Source organism: Citrus sinensis, chromosome 2 (assembly GCF_022201045.2).
Source record: "Citrus sinensis cultivar Valencia sweet orange chromosome 2, DVS_A1.0, whole genome shotgun sequence".
In the NCBI taxonomy this organism is placed as follows: Eukaryota; Viridiplantae; Streptophyta; class Magnoliopsida; order Sapindales; family Rutaceae; genus Citrus; species Citrus sinensis.
Genome location: NC_068557.1, coordinates 753,507 through 776,594, shown reverse-complemented (window position 1 = coordinate 776,594; position 23,088 = coordinate 753,507). Strand labels below are relative to the sequence as shown.

The following is a 23,088-nucleotide window of genomic DNA, read 5'->3' as shown; positions in this document are numbered from 1 at the left end:
ATTGATTATTAATTCCTTGTACCATATGTTGTAATCGCATCTTCATGAGATGGCATTCGAGTTTTTTTAACAAAATGATGAAATATCTAATATTTCTAAAAGTAATTTGAAAATGAAACTTAAATATCCTAATGATGGAATTTGGCAAAACTACGACGAATATCACCATCGTGTAGGCTGTGAATATGTGAAGGACACTTTTGTCACTCTTAGAAGCTATATTTACCACTTTGATCCACCATAACCTTTTAATACCATATATTATTTATTGTGTTGAATGAAACATTAAAAAAAGTAAAACAACTTACAAGAAAAATATGATATTTTTACCGACAAATAGATTGACATCTCTACAAATTCGAACTAATTATTTCCAGCAAAATCATGATAGAAGTCAAGTGCAAATTAATTGCCTGTCGTATTCATCATACAAGTCAAGTACAAATTGCCTAATATAGTAATATTTGATCGTACAAGTGCGAATTGCCTACTACTGACTTGTGTAAAGCACTGTTGGGTGGCGAAATATCCCCCTTTCCTACATTTCCAGGAAACAGCAAGGGCTCTTATTTAGAAGCCCTCAAGTCGGACTCTGTGTCAAAATCTCACGTTTATTTTTTTTTCTTATGTTCCCTTTAATTTAGCTGAATCCACTTGCTAGCTTATATATACTCAAAAGCTAGTTTATATATTGAGGGTTGCCTCAAACTTTTATTCTCAGTCATTAACTACTGAAGGACTAAATTCTCATGATGTCAAATTAGACATCATAACTGGCTAGCATTTCCTCTTTTAGAATCTATTACATTGCTTGATGGGTGAAAATGAAACCAATTAAAGTCACCAAGATTGAATAAGTCTCCTATTTACTCTTTTCAAAATGGAATTTCATCATCATTTTTATGAGAATAGAATTAATTGTCTTTCTATAACAATGAATGTAGGATTTTCTAGTCAGTTGTCACCATTACTTGTCCGTAGGAAAGGCAACATGCAGCAAATATTTGGTAAGAAAATTCAATAATCTTCCATTTTCTCTACTCATTGTCAGCGAAAGTATTTCAGTACAACTTGTCAAGCATGAGCCGATGAAATTGACGAAGGTTAATGAAAACATGCGCATAGAAATTCGGCCTAAATGTAAAACACATCACTTATCAGCAGTGGTAAGTCCAGGCCAATGGGCTACAACTCATGCGTTCAATAATGTTGGCGCATGAGTTCGAGTCTTAAAAATAGTTGGGATTGACTCCCCTTATGAGTTCTGATAGGAATTTATTTAGCTCTCCACATTAAGGGTAAAGTAGATCTCCTTTCAGTGTTAAGTAATGAGAGATAGAATAGATCTTCCTCTGGTATTAAATGAGAGTCGATCTTTGAGCTATGATATAATAAAATTATCAATGAAAATTTCAATTAATTTTTGGTTGTAAAATATCAGTAGTCCTCTAATTATAATAAATTAGTATATAAAAAAACGGTGAAAAAAAATCTTAATTACGTACTTCATTGTATTGCATCATAAAATTAAATGGTGAGACGCCGCCGAGATTGAATAAGTCTCCTATTTATTCTTTTGAATGTTGAGATTTCTCATCATCTCTACAAAAATAGCACAATTTTATTTCTAAAACATTCACATGCAGTGAATGTTCTAGTCAGTTGTCGCATTAGGAAATGCAGTCAGTATCAAATATTTGCTAAGAAAATTCAATATTGTTTCCCTCCTTCTCATATATATTCTCATTGTCTCAGTAAAGGCATTTCAGGACAACGCACACAGCCAGAGTTCATGCATGAGACGGAGATGTATGGGCCAAAAAGTAACACACGTCGCTATCAACAGTAATGAGTCTGATGGGCTTCTTGTTTTATCCTCATTCATAAAAATCTTTAGTGCTCTCAGGTATAACATCATCATGACATCATCACATTAACTCATTAGATTCGTGTCATACATATCTCTCAATTAATTACGAAAAAAATAGATGTATAAGACGAGGTGTGTAATAAAATATCTTTGAGTCTTATAGATATGATCACATTGAGCCTCTGATAGACGTAGGGGTAAAATTGTAAAATAATTTTTTTAATATAATTGGTATTTTGATGAGTTTTGAAATATGAGAGAGAAATGATTAATTTTAACAAATGAGATGGGAGTTTTAATCATTCTTTGTATAAAAAACATAAAAGGAGATAAAAAAAAATTTGGTATATAAGAATCATTTATTTTAAGAAGATTGTCAGTTTTCTCCTAATAGAAATAAATATACACTACTTACCCCTTATTGTTTTTATAATAACCTATAACTTCCCTAGAAGCATAATTTTATATTATTACCTTTATTTTCAAATACAATTTTATTCATATTCATTATAAATTAAATTAATCATATAAATTACAATTAAAATTAAAAAATGGAGTACTAGAGATAAGAAATTAATATATGTTTTCGTGTGAATAAAAATTTAACAATAAGGTAATATGTGATGATCGTTATTAGATGAGCCGTCATAATATCTAATATTTACAATGACGATTGTATTATATAACATTTATTAAATGTCAAGTAAAATATAGTCTTACTTTTAATGACAATTGTGTATAAAAATGATTATTAATGTATAATATTTACAATGTCGGTTATATTATATAACAGTTACTAAATGTCAAGTTAAAATATAATTTTATTTTTAATTACTTTTAATGATGTTTTTGTATAAAAAAGATCGTTAAAAGCATAATTTTTTAATAATCATTTTATTATATAACAATCATTAAATATCAAAATAAAATATAACTTTACTTTTAATGACAGTTATATATAAAAACCGTCATCATATGTCTTATTCAAGTAACAACTATCATTTAAGTAAAAAATAACATTGACGGTTTTAGATGTAACCGTGTAAAATATTTATAAAAAAAAAATCCTAATCGGCTAAAATATAATACAAAAAAATCATGACCTCATTTCTAATTCTACAAGCACAGCAGCAGCCATGGCCCCCCTCTCTCTCACATGCTCACTCTCATTTAGGTTTGGTAATTTAGCCCGATCTTATTTTTGGCCCGATTGATCCGACCCTAATTTTTAAGATTTTGACTCGAATTTTCAAGTTTAGAGTTCGGTTATAGCCAAAATTTTAAGGCCCTAACAAATTGAGGATCAGGGTTGGGCTTAATGCTGACCCGACCAGACCCTATTTAAATAAAAAAAAAACTAACACAAGTTAACACACGCACACAATACATCCTCACAACATCACACATTGTGTGTTTTTAATTTAATTGCATTGTGTTTTTATTTGTGTAAGACATGAGTTTTTTTATTTTTTATGTTGAGTTGTTGAATTGAATTGTGTATGATTAAAATGGTTGTGGAATTACATTGTGTGTTTTTAATTTAATTGCATTGTGTTTTTATTTATATAAGACATGAGTTTTTTATTTTTTATTTTTTATGTTGGGTTGTTGAATTGAATTGTGTATGGATAAAATGGTTATGGAATTACATTGTGTGTTTTTTATTTAATTACATTGTGTGTTTTTCATATTGGATTTTGGAATTGATTTGTGTGAGGTTAAAATAGTTGTGGAATTGGTTGAAATAGTTGCGAAAAGTGGAATTGAATTGTGTTTGAAATGGTTGAGTAATTGCCGAATTGGTTGAAATGGTGGTGATAAATGGAAATTGAATTGTTGGCCCGATTCGGGTCGGGTCGACTAAATAGTATTCGGACTTTTTTAAAGTCGGATTTCAAATTTCTTTTGATCGGGTCGGGTAGGCAAGCCCTACCCGACCCGACATTTTGCCATTTCCTACTCTCATTCTCTCCATCTCCTGTCTCTCTCTCTCTCTCTCTCTTTCATGCTCACTTCCACTCTCTCCATCGTTGGTCTCTCTCTCTCTCTCTCTCACGGTCTCACCATCTCCCTCTCCAGTCTCATCGTCTCACTCTGTCAATTTCACTATCGTCAGCCCATCACTCACGCACCATCCACCGCTGCCAATCGATTCAATTTTTTTGATTAGCTCGTAGTGCCGATCGTGGTCGTGATTCAGAGTCGTAGCTAGTTCGCGGCAATGATCGTGATTCAGGCACCTCATCGACAGCAGTTGTCATTGTAGCCTCGTTCAACCGTAGCCATCGCGCGGGCTGCGGGAGACAGTGAGCTGTTTATTTCATTTTCTTGTTTCAGATGCTTCCTTCTTATTGTATTTTCTTGCTCTGGGGTTTTGATTCATCCAATTATTGTTTGTTCTCTTTATTTCCTGTCAACTGACCTTCTATTATTTTAATAAAGAAATTTTCATCTCATTTGGTTTATAAATTGTTTGTTTATGATTCTTGATTACTTTTTCGTTGATTGTTGTTGTTGTTGTTATTAAGTTGTAATTCATTTTGAAAGTGCATTTTTTCCCCTGCATTGGACTTATACTAATGTAATTGAGAAAAAAATTTGTTCCCATTTAGTGTATACTGCTTTGCTTTGGCGTTGACTGTGCTAAATCTGATTTTTGAGCTATATAGTTGCTGAAAGCTCTGTGAAAGAATTGTTATGCGATTCATTCTGGTGTCACGAGTACAATTTTCAACTAATTGTTTTGCGCCATCTTCAAATTTAATTGGATTTTGTGTTGAAAGTGCATTTTGATCCATTGGCAGTCTATTTATAGTTCAATCTTCTTTCAGGAAATGTACACGTATCAAAATACATTTGCTTACTCCTCCAGGACTACAGGTATCATACATTATTTTTCTTCTTATATTTTTGCATAAATGTACCTGTTAGTGCTTCAATTGGAGCCTTGAGAATGTAGAAAGACATTCTTCTTCCCCTTGCATGCATCTGCAAACATCTATCTACATGTATTCACAGAGAAAGACATTCCCTTTTTCTTTTTGCACTTCTGTGCTGCTCATAACCTAGGTTTTGCCCATTTCATATCAGACATATATTCATTCTTTTATAATGGTGTTGTTTGCAAATGAATTGCTTGCGGAAGTTGCCAGTCATGGTGAAGATACTGGCTTATAATTTATGAATTATCTTAATTTCTCTTTATTCTATAGAATCAATCTCTCACTCTCTACAATATGAAGGATTTAAGTTAAATTAAATTGAATGTGAAGCAGCTGAAAGAATTTTTTTCTCTTATTTAAGGTGATGTATTGCTATTGTTATACAGTAAGAACAGCAGCAAAATTTTTGCAGTGAGACTGCTGTATTTCCGCTGCATGATAACAGTATAAACAGCAGCCAAATTATAGTTTTTCTGTTGTTTTTGCTGCAGCCAAATTACAGTTTTTTTTTTTTTTTTTTCTGTTTTTCCTGCTGTTGTACAGTCAAAACAGCAGCAAAAACTTTGCAGCAAGACTGCTCTGTTTTACCGCATGACACCAGTAAAAACAGCAGCCAAATCATAGTTTTTTTTGTTGTTTTTGCTGTTGTTATACAGTCAAAACAGCTGCAAAATCTTTGCAGCAAGACTGCTCTATTTTACCACATGACAACAGTAAAACAGCAGCCAAATTATAGTTTCTTTTGCTGTTTTTGCCACTGTTATACAGTCAAAACAGCTGCAAAAACTTTGCAGTAAGACTACTATGTTTTTACTGCATGACAGCAGCAAAAATACCAGTGAAATTACACTGTTTTGTTTTTCTTTTTTACTGGGTTTTCCACTCAAGTGTTTAAGCCACAAAGCGTGGACTATCTTTGAGTATTGATAATTATATTTTCTTTCTATTTTAAATGTTCCCTTTCAGGTTTTTTAAGTTCTCAACGCCATTCAAGACTTTCGCACTTCCTTCTCAATTTGGTAATCCTCCGACAACATCAATAATAAAGCGTTGGTCGTTAGTTGATTTTCTCATGGCCATCAAAATTTTCGAGATCATTATCAAATTGACCAGGGGCAAAGGTACAAATTCTTTACTCAATATTTATTATTGTGTTAGCATGCAAGATTTATTTTAAACATGTTTTCATCAATACAAATTCTTTGCTCAATATTTATTATTGTGTTAGCATACAAGATTTATTTTAAACATGTTGCATATTTTCATCAATTGAGAATATTGAATCACTAGATTTGAGTGATAGTCTATGCAAATAGCAGATGTAAGTCATCATTGCTATAGTATATTTTAATTCTGAATTGCTCTACCTATAATTTGTGATTTAGAAGCTTAAAAGCTTTGTGATTGTCTCTATTTTGGAAAATGTATTGTCGTTTATTATCAAATACTTATTTTTGTAGTCTGGAACTAGAGTAATATACTTCTTATTTTTTATTTTTACAGAACTGAAATTTACACTCAAGGAGAGATTGATAAAGTTAAATGCGAGTGACCTACATGGATAACATAGCAACTTGTTACTACATAAACACATGGTTGATAAATTTGATGTAAGTCTATTAATTAAGAATGATTTGGTACTTTAAAGTTTTGTTTACAACTTAAGTCACTAAAAATGATTTTATTATTATGACTTATAATCTATGAATTTATCTTAATTTTTATTTATTCTTTGTAAGAATGATGTAGATTGCTAACGGTGGTGAGATTCATTTGCAATTGAAGGCTTGATGAGAAATTAGATGTACGCACACATGCCAATTTTGTTGGTTGTGAGTAGATTAATTAGTAGGTATTAAAGAGTTGTGCGAATTTTGATGTTAAAGCTAATTGAAATTTTGTTGAAGTTCAATGACTATTAGAGATTTTTGTAGAGCTATATTTTTGTATATGAAACATTTGTGGAAAAAAATTGTAATGAATTTAACAGGAAATTTGAATTAAAATAGGAGCTTCAAGTGGTTTTGAAATTGTCATATTTATTTTTTTAATAATCAACAACAATGATGATGGTTATTTGAAAAGAACCGTCATTAAATGTAGTGTTCAACAACAAAGATGACGGTTCTTTTTGAAAACCGTCATTAAATATTATTTTAATATTTAATGACGGTTTTTACAATAAATTATCATTAAAATGGTGGATTTAATGACCCTTTTTTTTAAAAGAATCGTTATAAAAAATTAATGAAAAAGTATATTTAATGACTGTTATTTTATATAAATACATAGTTACTATAAATAAATAGTATATTTAGTGACGGTTATTTTGTTTCTCTTGTTTTTATAATTTATTTAAAAAATAATGAAAACATACATAGTTATTATAAATAATGACTGTTTTATAAAAGGCTCTGATACCAGAAGGAAATAGGATCGAAGGATAGATGTGTTTTCGAAATAATTCTTTATTGATTGCTTTGTATAAAACAAATTGGATCGCGGTTGGCAAGTTTTAAACTTGATATGGTACTTAGCGTTGTTATCTGAGGAATCGCTCCTGCTCAGTTATTTTTAGAGCAGATCTTTAATAGCACTTTGGACCAGTAGTCCGCATCCTCGAGTATTCCAGCAGATATACCAAATCAATTTTGTTTTACCAAATAATAATTAAATTCTTTAAACGCGGTTAGTCAATTTTTATAATCACTTTACCATATATTTATTAGATTCTTTAGCAAGCCTAGCAACAATCATACATCTAAAGGCTTGGGTGCATACACAGTACCAGATCTGGTTCCCAGAAATGGTGCTCTGAAAGAATGGAGGGAGAAGAGAAGATTTACAACTGAGGATCGAGATCTGGTCTCTTTGCCTAAGAGGAATGTACAATTTATATGGCAGATCTGATAGAGATCAGTCTGCAGAGCATGCTTTAAAAATGAATAAATTGCTGAAATTTAAATGTACATAAAATTAAATTGCAGAAAAGTAAATTGCAGAAATTTAAAGTACGGAAATTTAAATGTACATGGAATTAAAATTGCTTTAAATTTAAATGCTTTACATTTATTTCTTTTGATCTGACAGCTTTTAAAATGGAAAATCAGAAAATAGTCTGAAAACAAGGAACTTAGGAAAAATTCCTTGAATACAGAAGATTTTCTTTAATCCTGAGAGAGAGAAGAGAGAGAATTCTAGAGAGAGGGGAGAGAAGAAGAGAGAGAAGTTCTAATCTTTAGAAATGAAAAACCTGAGGAGTCTAAGTCTTCCTCTCGGTTTAAATACAAAAATTTTTAAACTGTTCACTGTAGCGGAGTTTTGAGTGCACAGTAATCTTTGGAACTCTGCACTGTTTACTGTAGCGGAGTTTTGAGTGCACAGTAATCTTTGGAACTCTGTACTGTAGCAGAGCTGTAGTTTTATACAAAATACAGAATACAGAATACACCCCGGGTGAAAAGACATGTGCGCTCTCACTTGTGTCCAGAGGACCACCCGAAGAAGAATAAGGGAAATAAAAACTCTTTTTTTTTTAAGTACAAAACTTGTACATAGATACAAATAAGTAAAGTTTTAAATTGGCTTTAATACAGCTTTAATGCTTTATTGGAGAGAAAATACCGAAGCAGTCATCTTCATTTTCATCACCAAGAGAAATAAAAGGTTCTTCATCTCCTGAAGTGTTTGAAGAGGAAGTTGCAACAGATGTCTCTGACCTTGTGGCGAGAAGTTGGTGCATAACATTGAAGTATTCATCTTTAGTCTTGGCGTTGGCAAGGAGAGACTGGGCTTTTGTTTTTTGGCTCAAGAAAGTTTGGTGGGCTTTGGATTGTTTAATGGTCGGTTGAAGAAATCCTTTAGCAGAGAGCCAATTTCGGACCAAATTGTCAGTCAATTTTGACTGTTCGTCAAATTTTGACCACCATTTTACTTTAAAGGTTCTTTGAAGGATAATTTGGGCATCTTGAGTGTGGTAATTGAGGTTCCACATCCAAACCCAAGGAAGAAAGAAGTTTGTACAAAAACAGAAGAAAGGCGAAAACTTTTTTTCTGATTCAGAGGGATTATAATGGGGTTTGAACAAATTTAAACAGTAGGTGGCATTTGGTGTAAGGATATCAGGAGTTGGGGCAAAATGGTTCCACCATTGTTTAAACCAGTTATGAAGGCTTTGTACGGTTATTTTGGAATTAAAGAAAAATAACCATGAATGAGATTTTTTAGGGTTTTGTAAGAATAATGTGTTGTACCAGGCTTGTTGATAATCCCAGTAGGAGAAAGTCAAACAATGTGGTAAACGCATTTGAAAATTGGAGGGAAATCTTTTTTGATTATGGAGTAGATCACCCCATTGTTTTGGGCTCAAAACTTTTAAAATTGTAGTCGTCGAATAGGCCGGCTCAGAATGGGAGTCACTGAGGAAAAAATGTTTGAATTTAACGGATTTAGTGGCTTCCAAAATACTTTGGTAGTAAGGCTGGGGTTTTGTTAAATCCCATGGTTTAAAAAACCAGCCTTTGGGGAAAAACTTTGTAAGGGTTTGAAATGGATCAGAATGGTAAAACCCTTCTTCAATAGTTAAAATGTTTTGGGAATGGGCTTTATCAAACCAAACCGAAGTTTTTTGTGTTGGTTGTGAAAGAACAATTTGAGATGACGAACTTTCACTAGAAACAACAACATTCTGGGAAAAAGATTTTGAAATTTCTTTTGGGCTTTCTTTTTCAGAAATGTCTTTTGAGGACATTTGGCTTTGGGAGAAGCTGCTTTGTAGGGCGAGCATAAGCTCGAGAGATTTGGAAATGGATTTCATCCATTGATTTACTTGTTCTTGGTTAGAGAGGGCTTTAAATCTTGCTTCTTCATCTTCGATCATGTCAATCCAAGATTTGATTGGCATGACAGATGATAGTAATTTGTCTTTAGGAGGAGAAGAGTGGGAGTCTTTAGGAGTGGCTTTAGGTTCGGAATCTTTGGCAATGCCTTTTCCTTTGTCTCTTCTTTTTGGCGGCATTATCTGTTTTGAAGAAATTCCCGAGTTAGAAAATCAGGAATATAATTTGTATCTCCTTTAATATATTCAATATCAAAATCAAAAACACTTAAAATGGCTTGCCATCGTGCAAAAATTTATTTTGATGCAATGTTTTGAACATCTTTTTCTAAAACATGTTTTGCAGCTTTGTAATCTATTCTAAGTAAAAATTTTTGATTTAATAAGTCACTTTGAAATTTGGATATGCACAAGACAATGGAAAGAATTTCTTTTTTAATGGTTGAATAATTCTTTTGACATTCATTCCAATGTGCAGAAACATATTGAACTATTTGCTCTTTATCATTATCTTTTTACTTTAGTATGCCTCTATAACCTAGATCTGATGCATCAGTTTCAACTATCTTAGGTAATGCAGGGTTTGCGAGAAATAAACATGGAACGTTTTAGAAAGAATGCTTTATTAATCTAACAACTTTTGTATGTTCATCTGTCCAAGGAGAAGGATTCTTTTTTAACCTATTATGCAAAGGCTTAGACATCCTATTAATGTCAGGACAGAAATCAAGAACATAATTTAGACTTCCAAGAAATCTTTGTAATTGGGTTTTGTAAAGAATTTTATCAGGAAATTTATCTACAAACAAAAGAGACCGCTCAATTGGAGTGATAGTTCCTTTAGAAATATGATGACTAAGGAATCTGACTTTTATTTGGAATAAAGAAACTTTAGAACTAGAAATTGCCAATCCAGCCTTTCTGGTGACAAGGTAGAAAGTCTTTAAATGTTTGAAATGTTGATCAATTGAGTTCGAAAAAATCAGCACGTCATCAATATAAACAATGCAAAAATCAAAATAAGGATTATAAATATCATTCATAATTCTTTGAAATTCTGAGGGTGCATTCTTTAAACCAAAGGGCATGACAGTCCATTCATACTGTCCAAATGGAACAGTAAAAACAGTTTTGTAACGGTCTTTTGGATGAATTTGAATTTGCCAAAAACCAGACTTCATGTCAAATTTTGAAAAGATAAGAGCAGAACATAATTTTTGAAGCAAATCCTTTTTATTAGGTATGGGATACCTAATCCATTTTAAAGCTTTATTCAAAGTTTTATAATTTATTACAAGTCTTGGTATGCCTCTTTCAATTTCAGAATTTTTATTCACGTAAAAAGCAGCACAAGACCACAGGGATCTGGACTTTACAATGAGTCCCTTTGACTCTAAATCCTTTATTTCATTTTTACAATGTTGTTCCAATTCCATATTCATCTGGATTGGACGGGCTTTAGTAGGTATCTGCTTTTCATCAAAAGAACTTTCATAAGGCAAATCCACTAAATGCTGTTTTCGGTTCCAAAAAGCAGATGGTAAATCAGCATAGATTTTATTTTCAATAAGATTTTTGAAATCGGAGATTTTTCTTTGTATAAAATCATTTTGTAATTGATTTTCAATTCTTTGAAGAATTAAATCCTTTTTTAAACAAAATAAATTTCTTCTTTTGAATTAAGCATGACATTAACATGGTTTTGATAAATAGAACAGGCTTTAACAATATTCAAGTTCCTTGTTTTTGGCTTTTCAATAAACGGAAAAACAAATTTTTCGTTTTTTGCTTTGAAAGATATACTATCATAGTCGACAGTATATGGGGTTACAAGATTTATAAAAGGAGTTCCCAAAATGATAGCATGATGAATATCATTTGTAAGAACAAAAGAAGTTCTGAATTTGAATCCATTATTATGTACAGAAGCCTCAACTTTAGAGGTAACATTGAACTTTGAATTATTGGCGGCAGAAAATCTTTCTTTTGTTTTCTCATGAAATCGTTTGAGGACAATATCTTCTCTTATGCAATTTAAATCAGCACCAGTGTCAAACAGGGCAATGGCGTCGATTGCAAAATCAGTGGAGAAAATTAAAGTGATTTTAATCAAATACTTTCTTGTGGTGATTTGTTTTAAAACAAATAGAAAATCATTTGGTACAGACTCAATGTTTTCTAAATTTTGGGCAATATTATCACCATCATTAGGATTTGACTCATTATCTGAGCTATCCTGTAATTGCTTTTGTAAAAGGAGTTGGATAGTTTCAGAATCACTTTTTTGTTTTTCTTTCAAATCCTTTATTTCAAGTTTAATGTCTTTAATTTCTTTTTGAATATCTTGAATTGTTGGTGTTGACTTCTTTGTTTTCTTTTTATCCAAAATCTGAGTAAGATCATAAGAATTCTTTTTAACAATTGAGACTTTAGAAGTCTCGGCTTTATTAAAATCCAAAGTTTTCAAAAGTTTATCAAGATATTCTTTTTGAATATTCGGATCAGAAATATGTTTTACAAGTTCAAGAAAAGTTTCTTGGTCTTTAGTTAAAACATTGATTTTCTTTTAAAATGAATCAGATTTAGATTCACTACTGCTAGATGCAGAGTCATCTGAGTCAAATAGCTCATCAACTTGATATGGATCACTGTCTCCTGACATAGAAGACTCGGAATCAGAAGACTCGATAAGAAGATGGGCTAATTTAGAAAGGATCTCATCATCAAGGTCAAGCTCATGAGGTTTTTTGTTCATTCTGCAATATTTTGCAGTATGACCTTTTATGCCACACTTGTGACATATAGCTTCTCTGTAATTGAAAGGAGTCTTTGGTTTGGCTTTAAACTCTTTTTTTAGAGAATTTGGGTTTCTTATAAGGCCTCGAAGGTTTCTTATAAGGAAGTTCTCTAAAATTACGAAAGGGTTTTCTAAAATTTTTAGATTTGTAATGTTTCCTGTGATGTTTATTAGAACACTCACCATTACAATCTTTGGAGATAGAAGTTTTAAAGGGGTCATAATTGAATTGTTTACAAAAACCGCCTAATTCTTGTTTAGACTTCTTAAGCTCCCACTTAAGTCGTTTCTGTAATTTCAAATCTTGATAAATCTTTAAACCTTCTTTATTGACAAAACTGACAAGTTTACCATAGGTGAGCTCATCATAAGGAATACGGTTATCATAAAGGGTTTTGATGGAATTTCTTACCTTTTCACCTAAAATGGTAGGTAATCCAGCAAAAAAATTTTCTTTCCAAGTTATATGATTTGCATCATCCCTTAGAAATAGTCTGGTAAAAAATGAGGTTTTGTAACTTTGAAATTCACTAAGTTTCCTACATCTTAAATTATGTAGTAACTCAGCGTTTTTATCACGAAGGTGTGAAGGGTCACCAATGAAGTGGAGGGAAATGGTTAAGATTAGAGTAGCAACAGCATCCTGGATTGGATTATTGAACTCATCAAGAATAGGGGCTCCATTATCATCGACTTGAATGGAATTTAGAATGTCTAAGTGTTGCTGATTAGTGAGAAGATGATCCCACCAACCTTTTAGTTGACCAGTAAAACCGGCAATAAGAATTTCTGATATGGCACGATCAGAAGTTCCTGCTTGAGTTTTATAGGCATTGGCTGCCATTGTCATTTGTTGCAACAATCCTAGGATATTGTATTCGGACATACCGTCAATATTCCACTCATAGACTGAAGACGCATTGTATCGGGATTGATTTAATGCACTTGGTCTATTATCTATTGCTAGATTCGGTGGAGTCTTGACAGTGGGAATGGCTAATTCCCAATGAATTTTGTTGGCTTTAGGAATAGAAGGTTTTTCTTTGAAGGCTTCTATATCATAAGAGGCTATAGACATTTGGTCTTGTTCTATTACTTCAATCTTGCTAGATTGAGGAGTATCAGGGGCTATCTGAACTTTGCTAGATGAGGAAGAAGCAGCTTCTATCCTATCTAGTTGTTCTCTAATGGCTTTAGCAAAATCTGATTTTGACTCTTGAACAAGCTTTTGGCTAGTTTTCGAAACCTGAAAAGGTTTGAAAATAGATTCCTTAAGCTTTTTGTCAGAATTCGATTTTTGTGGAATAGGAGAAATCGAAGAAACAGTAATGGTTGACTTTTGGAATTGGTTTTCTATCCTAGTCAACTGCTTTCCGATTGTATTTAAGTTGGTATTACAGAAATTATTCTGTTGGATAATACTACTTAAATTGGCTTCAGAATCATTTGGCTTTGAAATTTTGTAAGGTGAAGCTCTGATTTGGACATGAGGTTCTCCATGATCAATGGTTACACTCCGAAGAGGTGGGTGTTCAGACTCTATGATTCTATCGCTATCAAAAAGTTTCCATTCTGGAATTTTCTTCCTAATAGTAATAGGGTTTGACTCTTTAAAAGGATATTCAATGTTGTTCTCAGAAGAATATATTTCGAACCAATCAAAAAATAATATATGAACTTTATGAAAATTCACAAATTCATAATAGATTTGTTGGATTTCTTTTCTTTGATTTAAAAAGTGTTTGAAAAACCAAAGTTTTTTCTCTTTGTTTAAATCAGAATAAAAACCGTTATGCAAAAAAGTTTTATCCAATTCAAATTCCTTTTCAATGACATTAATGACATTTTCTGTAACAGCAGAACACGTAGGTGATGTCGGAGGAGCAGATTCCTTCTCTTCCTGACTTTGTACATGTTGATTACTAGTGTAGATCGGATGAGGAACACTAGTGGTGTAATCAACTGATCGAATGGAGGTACTAGGTATATCTGAAGTAGAAAACCTAGGTTGACTCTTTATATTTTGAAAAGGGAGATTTATAACAGAGGGTATTTTTATAAATTTCCTTTTTAGTGAAGGAATGCTTGAGCACGACTCTTTATCAGAAAATCTGGATGAGGTAGACCTTCTGAATGATAGTTTGACTTTACCATCGGAATACTGAGTCACATTTTGTAACTCTGTATTGGGCTCAAGTTGTTTCGGAATCGTCGGTGGGGCGGCTCCTTTAAGAATCCATTCCTCTGGAAGATTGACATCTTTCCATTGGATTGGCTTCGGAATGACAGTGTTTGCTTTAGACAAGTCAGTCTGCAAGAGGAGAGTTTCATCTCTTTTTGACTGGAATTTGTGTTGCGTACTAAACGCAGAGACCATAGCTTTGTATGAAATTTTAAAAATTAAAGCAACTGGGATAGACCCTTTGACCATATTATAATTATGGGTTTTGATTTGTAAAATCATGCTTTTTAAAATATTTTTGTCTTTAAGAGAAATTGTTATATTAGGATAACAATCAAAAGAAATTGGACCTTTACAGAGACTAGATTCGATGCTACTTAGCAATGAATCATCAAAAGAGATGAATCGCCCATCTCTTAAGACATCTAAAATAGAAGTGTCTAGACCTTCTTTTGTTAAAGGCTTTATTCCGACTTGGATAAGACCAATGTGAATATATTTGAAATTCTTTTCTTTTAATTTCTTTAATGATTTTTCTGAAAACAAATAAATTGTTTCAAAAGGCTCTGAAAGAGTTATGTCACGTTCTTCAGTTTTTATAATATAATCATGTTTTAAAATATCAAGCATTTTTGTTTTGTAAATCTTTTCTTTGAAAATTTTTGGAAGTTCCCAACAATCAATTGTTTTGTCAAAGTTCTCAATAATGAATTCTTCAGAACTCACAACATGCTTTGAATCACTAGTCTTCCCGGAAGAAGAGCTAGAAAAGGACGATGTTCTACCGAGTAGAGGGTCCATGGTCAAGACCTTATGGTCTATTTTTGGTTTGGTCAGAATAGCTACAGGTATGGATTTACAGCCCTCAGCAGAATCCTTATCCTAAAACGGGACTTACAACCAGTAAAAATTCACCACAAAAACAAAACTTCAAAATAAAACACAAGATTTTAAAACACGAAAACTCTAAACAATAAAACACTTTTCTCCCGTTGGCTCTGATACCAGAAGGAAAGAAAACAATTTATATTTTTAATGACGGTTATTGAACCGTCATAAAAAATATATTCATTTTAATGTCTCTGCATAAGGTGACGGTTTTAAAATTGTTCTTATGTCGTTCGAACAGTGTTGACTAATTTTGTAGTAGTGAAGAGCCATCAAAATAAAGTAAAAGTACTCTCAAAAACTTAGTTCTGCAAAATTTTCTATGCAAGTAGATCATTTTCTCTCCAACCAAAACAGCAGGTTATTGCTTATCACGTGAAACAGCATGAAGAGACATCATATCCTAAGTCAAGCTTATCTAATTCCGATAAAACTCTGAATCCATTTTTGTGTATTTCACATTAGCTTTGCAACCTTAACTTGATGGTGACTTGGTGGTCCGCATAGAATAGTCTGTTCATCGAATACATACGGGTACGATTTTATAATTTGATGGCGGCACAATTCTCAATTCACCAATAGAAAACCATAAACTTTTTGTTTTTATTAAAAAATTATAATATTCTTAATATTGGTAAAAGAAATCAAATTACAACAGATATGGAGGAATAAGGATTAGGCTTCTCTCCTTATTTTGTTTCTCTTCTTATCTTTATAATTTATTTTAAAAAGTTGGTTAAATTATAAATAAAAGTCAAAAATAAATATAAAACTTAATCTTAACCATTTATTTAATAAGGGATGGTATAAAGGGGAAAAAAATGAGGAGAAGAACCTAGCTTGTCCGAGGAACAAAATGAGTACATGTGCTTGCAAGAGAAGATATGAAGTGAATACAAACAAAGTAAGGACAGGCTAATCTCATTTTATTTTTAAATTCAATGACTGGTGCTCATAATGCTTAGATCTTTTTGTAAAATTCAGTAACCTAATAGCAGTAAGCTAGGCAAATAACTTTAATATCTACAAATCCAACTCTTGTTGCCAAGGCCTTGAACTCCTACAATGTTCTCTCCTTGTGGCCAAGGCCTTGACCTTTTCAGATTCCGGTATTGCATTGTACGCAGCAGTTCTTTAGTATCTTCAAGCACTCTTCATCATCCCAGTCAGAGAGTATCCACTGAAAGTTAGACTTATATGAACATTTCTTATAATTAGTTTTTAAAGACACAAATTTTTCAGAATTAACCTACACTATTTAATAGTTCTTTTTTCAATTTCAAGAATTAAATATTAATAAAATAAAGAACCAACCTTCATGAAAAGAGCTTGTCCGTTAGGAACTTCAATAAACATATGTCCACTAACATGCTCCACAACTACAGGAGAATTAAGACAGAAATGAAAAGGAAATTATCTTCTTCTTTTTTAATGGTAAAATAAATTACTCAAATTAAAGAGAAGAATCCATAAAACTAGGTTAGCTGGAAACAAGTGACATATATATTTATAGTTAAATACCTGGACAAGAGGGTGTTCGACAACATGAGGTAAGTCAAAGTTAATACCCTTATTTGTGGGTATCTAGCCACCGGCAACATCCACCAATTGGTTTGGGCCTTCAAATCCCTTGTAGATTTCAAGAATTTCCTTCATGATTATACCTGTGTGATTGTGCATTGATTGATTGAAGAGGTTATTCATTCTAGCATCTTTGGCAGCAGCTGCAAATGCATCCATTCCACTTTGCGCCTTTGTATGTGGTACCGACCCCTCCAATAAAGCATTTTTCAAGTAGTACCTGTTGAGTGTATTTATAAACCCTTCCAATAAAGCATCTTTCATGCACAGATATGAGTGCTGAGTGTATTTACAAGCCCTAGACATACAATTAGTATAAGGAAATTAGAAAAAGGAATTACCAAGAATCCATATTAACTTTGTCCTGAATTATGAGCAGAGTGGGAGCAAGAGAAACTCCATCTTCATTTGGAAAAAAATATCTGGAAACTGATGCTAAACCATATAATCTTTGTGCACTCCCATCTTTAATATTTGTGGCAAGATTACATGTGAGGAAAGAGTAACTGGCTAGGAGGCGCAGCATTCTGTCAAGTATTATTGGGGTTTCTTTGTTATTCTTGGGCAGCTGAGAGGCAAGGGAGTTGATTTGGGCTAGCTTTTACCATAATCTCTAGCACACCAAGCTGAATGGCAGTTTTCATGGTCATCGGAAGCACTGCGCCTAGAAATTAATCAAAAAATTATAAAATTAAAACTGTGAATATTAGACACATATTTCCATTTTTTTTAAAAAATTTCAGAATTTTTTGAATTCTTTTGGTACTACAAATAATTTTGTGAATTTTATCATTCTAATGAAGTTGCAGTTTTACAGTGCAGCAGTGTCTATTTCGAAAATACATATAAAATTGAAAACGAAGTCAAATCTGATGAAACAAAATTTATTCAATAATCCCTACATGTAATTATACAAATAAAACCCTAAATAGAATGACAGGAAAACTTGTAGAGAATAAAGAGAGTAAACTTAGCAACCGTTATGATTATCTCATAAACAAATATTTGAATCGTAGGGTATGAGTAAGAGCGTAATAAGCAACAGAGAGAAAAAAAAAAGAAAAATGTTGTGCACTTAGGGTTATGAAAGAGGGAAAAGTATAAATTTATAGAGAGTCTTAAGAAATCCTATTAAATTTAAAAAAAAATAAGCCTTTTCCAAAATTACCTCATGAATAACCCTATTTATAAGGGCAATAATGCCATTTATAAATTCTAATAAAGCAAAATTTTCCATAATTTAAAATCATGGAAATTTTGGCGTTACAACAAACTATTTAATTATATTTAAATTTGTGACTTTGTGTTCTAAAGATTAATGTTTGGACATTGTGCTTTGGATGGAGACTATTAAGTTTAAACTTTGTGCTAATTTTTATTTTTATTAAGTTTATACTTTGTGTTAATTTTTAATTTTCATTCATTTGAATTTGATTCTATAGTAGTTTCCTTTTTTGTTGGTTGAAAATTGGTTAAAAAATGATTATAATTAAGAAAAGCAGTTTAAAAAAACAATCTAAAAATGTCGAGAAAAGAAAAAATAGCTCAAAATTGCATAAACCCGAATTGACCTGAATCCTATTTGATCTGATTTCACCCGACCTGAATCAACCTTAATCTAATCTGAACCCCATCTAATCTGAATCCAATCCGATCCGATCTCCACTTGATTTTTTAACCCGATCCGAATATACGTTCGGGTGGAGTTCGGAATTCATCCAACCCGACCAACCCGAAACCTGATCGGGTTGATCCGAACCCAACCCAAATAAGTGTTATACTATTTATTTTAATGATTAATTATGCTTTTGATATTATGAACTTCTTATGAATTTTTCTCCTTTCATTATAACATGTCATTTTATAAAATTTATTACTTCTAATGTATGTTTTAATAAAAAAGGGCTTGCAATACTTTTGGTACTTGATAACCCTAGTATGTTGAGAATGATTTTACTTATTAAGTTGACGGCTCACCCATTCTCATTACTTTTTGCAGATTGAGTAACTTGTTGAGAGTTGAGAGATGTGCTTATTTATGGAGCTAAAGATTCATTTACTTTTGCTTGTTGAATAAGAGAATGACGAACTTTTGTTTCCTTTAAGTTTATTTATCTTTTGAACTTGTAATTAGGGAGTTTTGAGACTTTTGTTAAATTTATGTCTTTAGGAGAAAATATTTAGCATTCGACTTGTGGATTTATGGATCGAATTAATAAAATTTGAGATATTTTAGTTTGAGGTTTTGTTTGTAAGGATTATGATTTATAAATAACCCTCTTTACCTCATGCTTCGCATGTGTTAAACTTGTGGTGTTATAGGCGTCCCCATTTTTTTCATACGGAAATGTTATTAAATCACATAACTTTATAGTTAATCGAACACTAACTTTATTATTTCACAAAGTTTAATAGCAAATTGCACACTAACTTTATTAAATCATATTACTGAAGAGCATGTCGGCTACTTTTTCCATATTAATTTAAAACAATGAGATGGCTCTCCCACTTTGACACTTTGAGATTTGCTTCACGAGAGACACGACTGCATTCGAGCTTTTTTACAAAATGATGAAATATCTAAAATTTCTAAAAGAAATTTGAAAATGAAACTTAAATATCCTAATGATGGAATTTGGCAAAACTGTGACGAATATCGCCATCTTATAGGCTGTGAATATATGAAGGACATTTTCGTCACTCTCAGAAACTATATTTACCACTTTGATCCACTATAACTTTTGAATACCATATTTTATTTATTATATTGAATGAAACATTAAAAAAAGAAAAAGAAAAGAAAACAACATACGGGATAAATATGACACGTTTACCGACAAGTAGATTGACATCCCTACAAATTTGGAACTAATTATTTCCAAGGAAATTGATTGCCTGTAACGTTGATCATACAAGTCAAGTACAAGTTGCCTAATATTGATCATACAAGTGAAGTACGAATTGCCTACTATTGAGAGAAGTCCAAATAAGTTTTTTTTGATTACATGAGACTATTGCTCAGATTACAACTCATATTACATGAGAATATAACTGATATTTACAAATCAGATTATTACTGGGACCAACTTACATCAATGCTAATGGAGCTCTGTCCAGATTTTAATCCTCATAAATATTCGAGGGATGTCCACTCCTCATTCATGGGTAAAGAAAAAGATTGCCTTCACTCAATTTTTAATTGAGAAATGAAATACCCCCACAATACTTTTGTGGGGGTTCGAACTGCTACCCTCCAACTTGGAGGGCAGCAGCCTTGACCACTCAGCCAAAGGCCGAGTGGCTAGAAGTCCAAATAAGTTATTTTGTGTAAAACATTGTTGGATGGCTAAATATGCTCCTTTCCTACATATTTTCCAGGAAAGAGCAAGGACCCTTATTTAGAAGCCCTCAGGTCCGACTCTTTGTCAAAATCTCACGTGTAATTTTCTTTTTTTCTTTTTTTTTTTTAAAGTTCCCTTTAATTTAGCTGAATCCACTGGCTAAATTCTCATGATGTCAAATTTGAGGGTAACTGGCTAGCATTTCCTCTTTTAGAATCTATGACGTTGCGTGACGAGTGAACATGAAACCAATTAAAGTCACCAAGCTTGAATAAGTCTCCTATTTACTCTTTTCAAAATGGAATTTTCTCATCATCATCTTTGTGAGAATAGAATAACTTTCTTTCTATAACCATGAATGTAGTGAATTTTCCAGTCAGTTGTCACCATTACCTGCCATAGGAAAGGCAACATGTATCAAATATTTGGTAAGAAAATTCAATAATCTTTCCCTTTTCTCCTATTCATTCTCAGTGAAAGTATTTCAGTACTACTTGTTAAGCATGAGCTGATGAAATTACGTACTGTCATTGAATTACATCATAAAATTAAATGGTGTGATGAGTGAAAATGAAACCGTATAAAGCCACCAAGATTGAGTAATTCTCCTATTTATTCTTTTGAACATTGAAATTTCTCATCATCTCTGTGAGAATAGCAAAATTTTCTTTCTATAACATTCAAATGCAGTGAATGTTCTAGTCAGCTGTCACCATGAATTACATGTGCGCGCGGAAATGCAGTCAGTATCAAATGTTTGCTAAGAAAATTCAACATTCTTTCCTTCTTTCTCATATTTTTTTCTCAGTAAAGGTATTTTAGGACAACATACGTAGTCAGAGTTTATGCAAGAGACGGAGATGTGCGTACGTACTTGGCCAAAAAGTAGCACACGATGCTATTGTTGCCGAAGCGCGGGTTGAGCAATTATCAATATTATGATGATTGTAACTTCTTAAGAAATATAAATGTGATGAAAAACAAATACAAAAAAAAAAAGAGGACACAATAATTTTTGTGGTTCAGCTTAAAATGTACGTCTACAGACAAAGATTTTAAAGATAATTTTTACTTACAAATAGGAGTTACAAAATTAGAAACTACTCTTAAATCCCAATTATTCAACACACCTAAATGATCCCTTTTGCACCCAGGGAAGTGCTCTTTTTACACTCTTGAAGAGTATACTTACTAATGCTATTAACTCTCAAAATTTGGAATGCTTTTCTCTCTCGAAATGAAGCTCTATATGTATGAGTGACCTTGAGCTTCAACACTTGCAGTCCAAAATCCGATGAAAAAGCCTCCCTTTCCATATGCAAATATTGACAAATAAAGCATGAACCGCCGATCATTCATAATGGACAAAGACCACGTGAGAATTTGCAACTAAATTTCATTTGCATGCAATGGCGGTGCCAGAAATTATTTTTAGCAGGAGCTAAATTTAAATAGTAACTTAATTTAAGAAAATGATTAACAAATAACTTATATTAAAATAAAAATTTATTAAAATATTTAATACAATACACTTATAACTGTTTTCAACGTGGTTTCATATGTTAAAAACATTGAAGAATAACCTCATTATCAAGACTATAAGAATTTATTCTTTTTCTATGTATATAAGAAGTCTATCATTCAACTAGTGATCTTCCATCTAATTTCGCAGATGATTTTTCACAAAATTTATAATTGAAAATGTCTTTTCTACTGTAGTTGTGGTAACTGGTAAAATCAATGTTAATGTCACTAATAAATAAATAAATAAAATAATTTATCCTTCTTAATCTCACCCATAGCATTGTTATTTTATTATTTATAATAATTAGTAAAGTTAAAATTAAGGAGCTAGCATTGCCAACAACCATTTTAGCTCCTTTGCCACTTTATCAACCCACGAAGCATTGCCACAAATACAATAAGTTAAAAGCTAAGAATATTATTCAATTCAAAAAAACATAAACCAATTAAAAACTCAGAATATTAAATCATCAAGTAGCAAAGGTGCTTAACAATTCGAATAAGTTAATCAATCCCAATCATTAATATAAAAAGCTGCAAAGGTACGAAATTGATACCAGAGATTTTTTTTGGCAAAGTATTGATGACGGGTTGGGGATTTGATTTTGTTTTTGTTTTTTTTCTCAAAACGTTGTATCAGAGCATTGGTATCTTAGTTATTTTAAAAATTTATCAGGAACGTTCTTGTAAATCTATTAAAAAATAAAATGGATTTAATTATTTTTCAAAATCAAGTAGGGGCTGAAGCCCCTGCTAGCTCTCAAGTGGCGCCGCCACTGTTTGCATGCATTTAAGCCATGCACACTTTGCAAACAACTTGCACGTGCAATTTGCCGCCACCTTCAATTTTGACCTTCACGCTTTAATAATTTCCCTTATTCAAGTCAATATTTCAACAGCTATCACCATTGATGAGTCTAATCGGGCTTCTTGTTTTATCCTTATAAAAATCTTAAGTGCCCTCATTGTATAAAATCATCACATTAATTCATTAGATCCGTAACTCAATTAATTACCAAAAAATATAGGCTTCAATCCGCCTATGTTTCATTATATATAAATTGGCAAAGGTCTGTTGTTGTTGTACTGCACAAGAATACCTAGCTAGTTGCCAAGAAAAAAAGGA

The 23,088-nt window shown here is 32.1% G+C and overlaps 1 long non-coding RNA gene and 1 pseudogene across 2 annotated transcripts; one reads left to right on the top strand and one right to left on the bottom strand.

The window, feature by feature from the left end:
- The first annotated feature begins 3,834 nt into the window (after positions 1-3,834).
- LOC102623314 (uncharacterized) lies at positions 3,835-6,848 on the top strand. Of its 2 annotated transcripts, none has more exons than XR_372301.4 (5): positions 3,835-4,176; positions 4,702-4,750; positions 5,779-5,933; positions 6,316-6,422; positions 6,562-6,848. It is a non-coding gene; the product is annotated as an uncharacterized LOC102623314 (long non-coding RNA). The 2 variants fall into 2 exon arrangements; XR_372302.4 differs by having other exon boundaries at positions 6,552-6,848.
- A 9,629-nt stretch (positions 6,849-16,477) lies between these two features.
- On the bottom strand, positions 16,478-21,797 carry LOC112496094 (caffeic acid 3-O-methyltransferase 1-like; annotated as a pseudogene).
- Between the last annotated feature and the right edge of the window lie 1,291 nt (positions 21,798-23,088).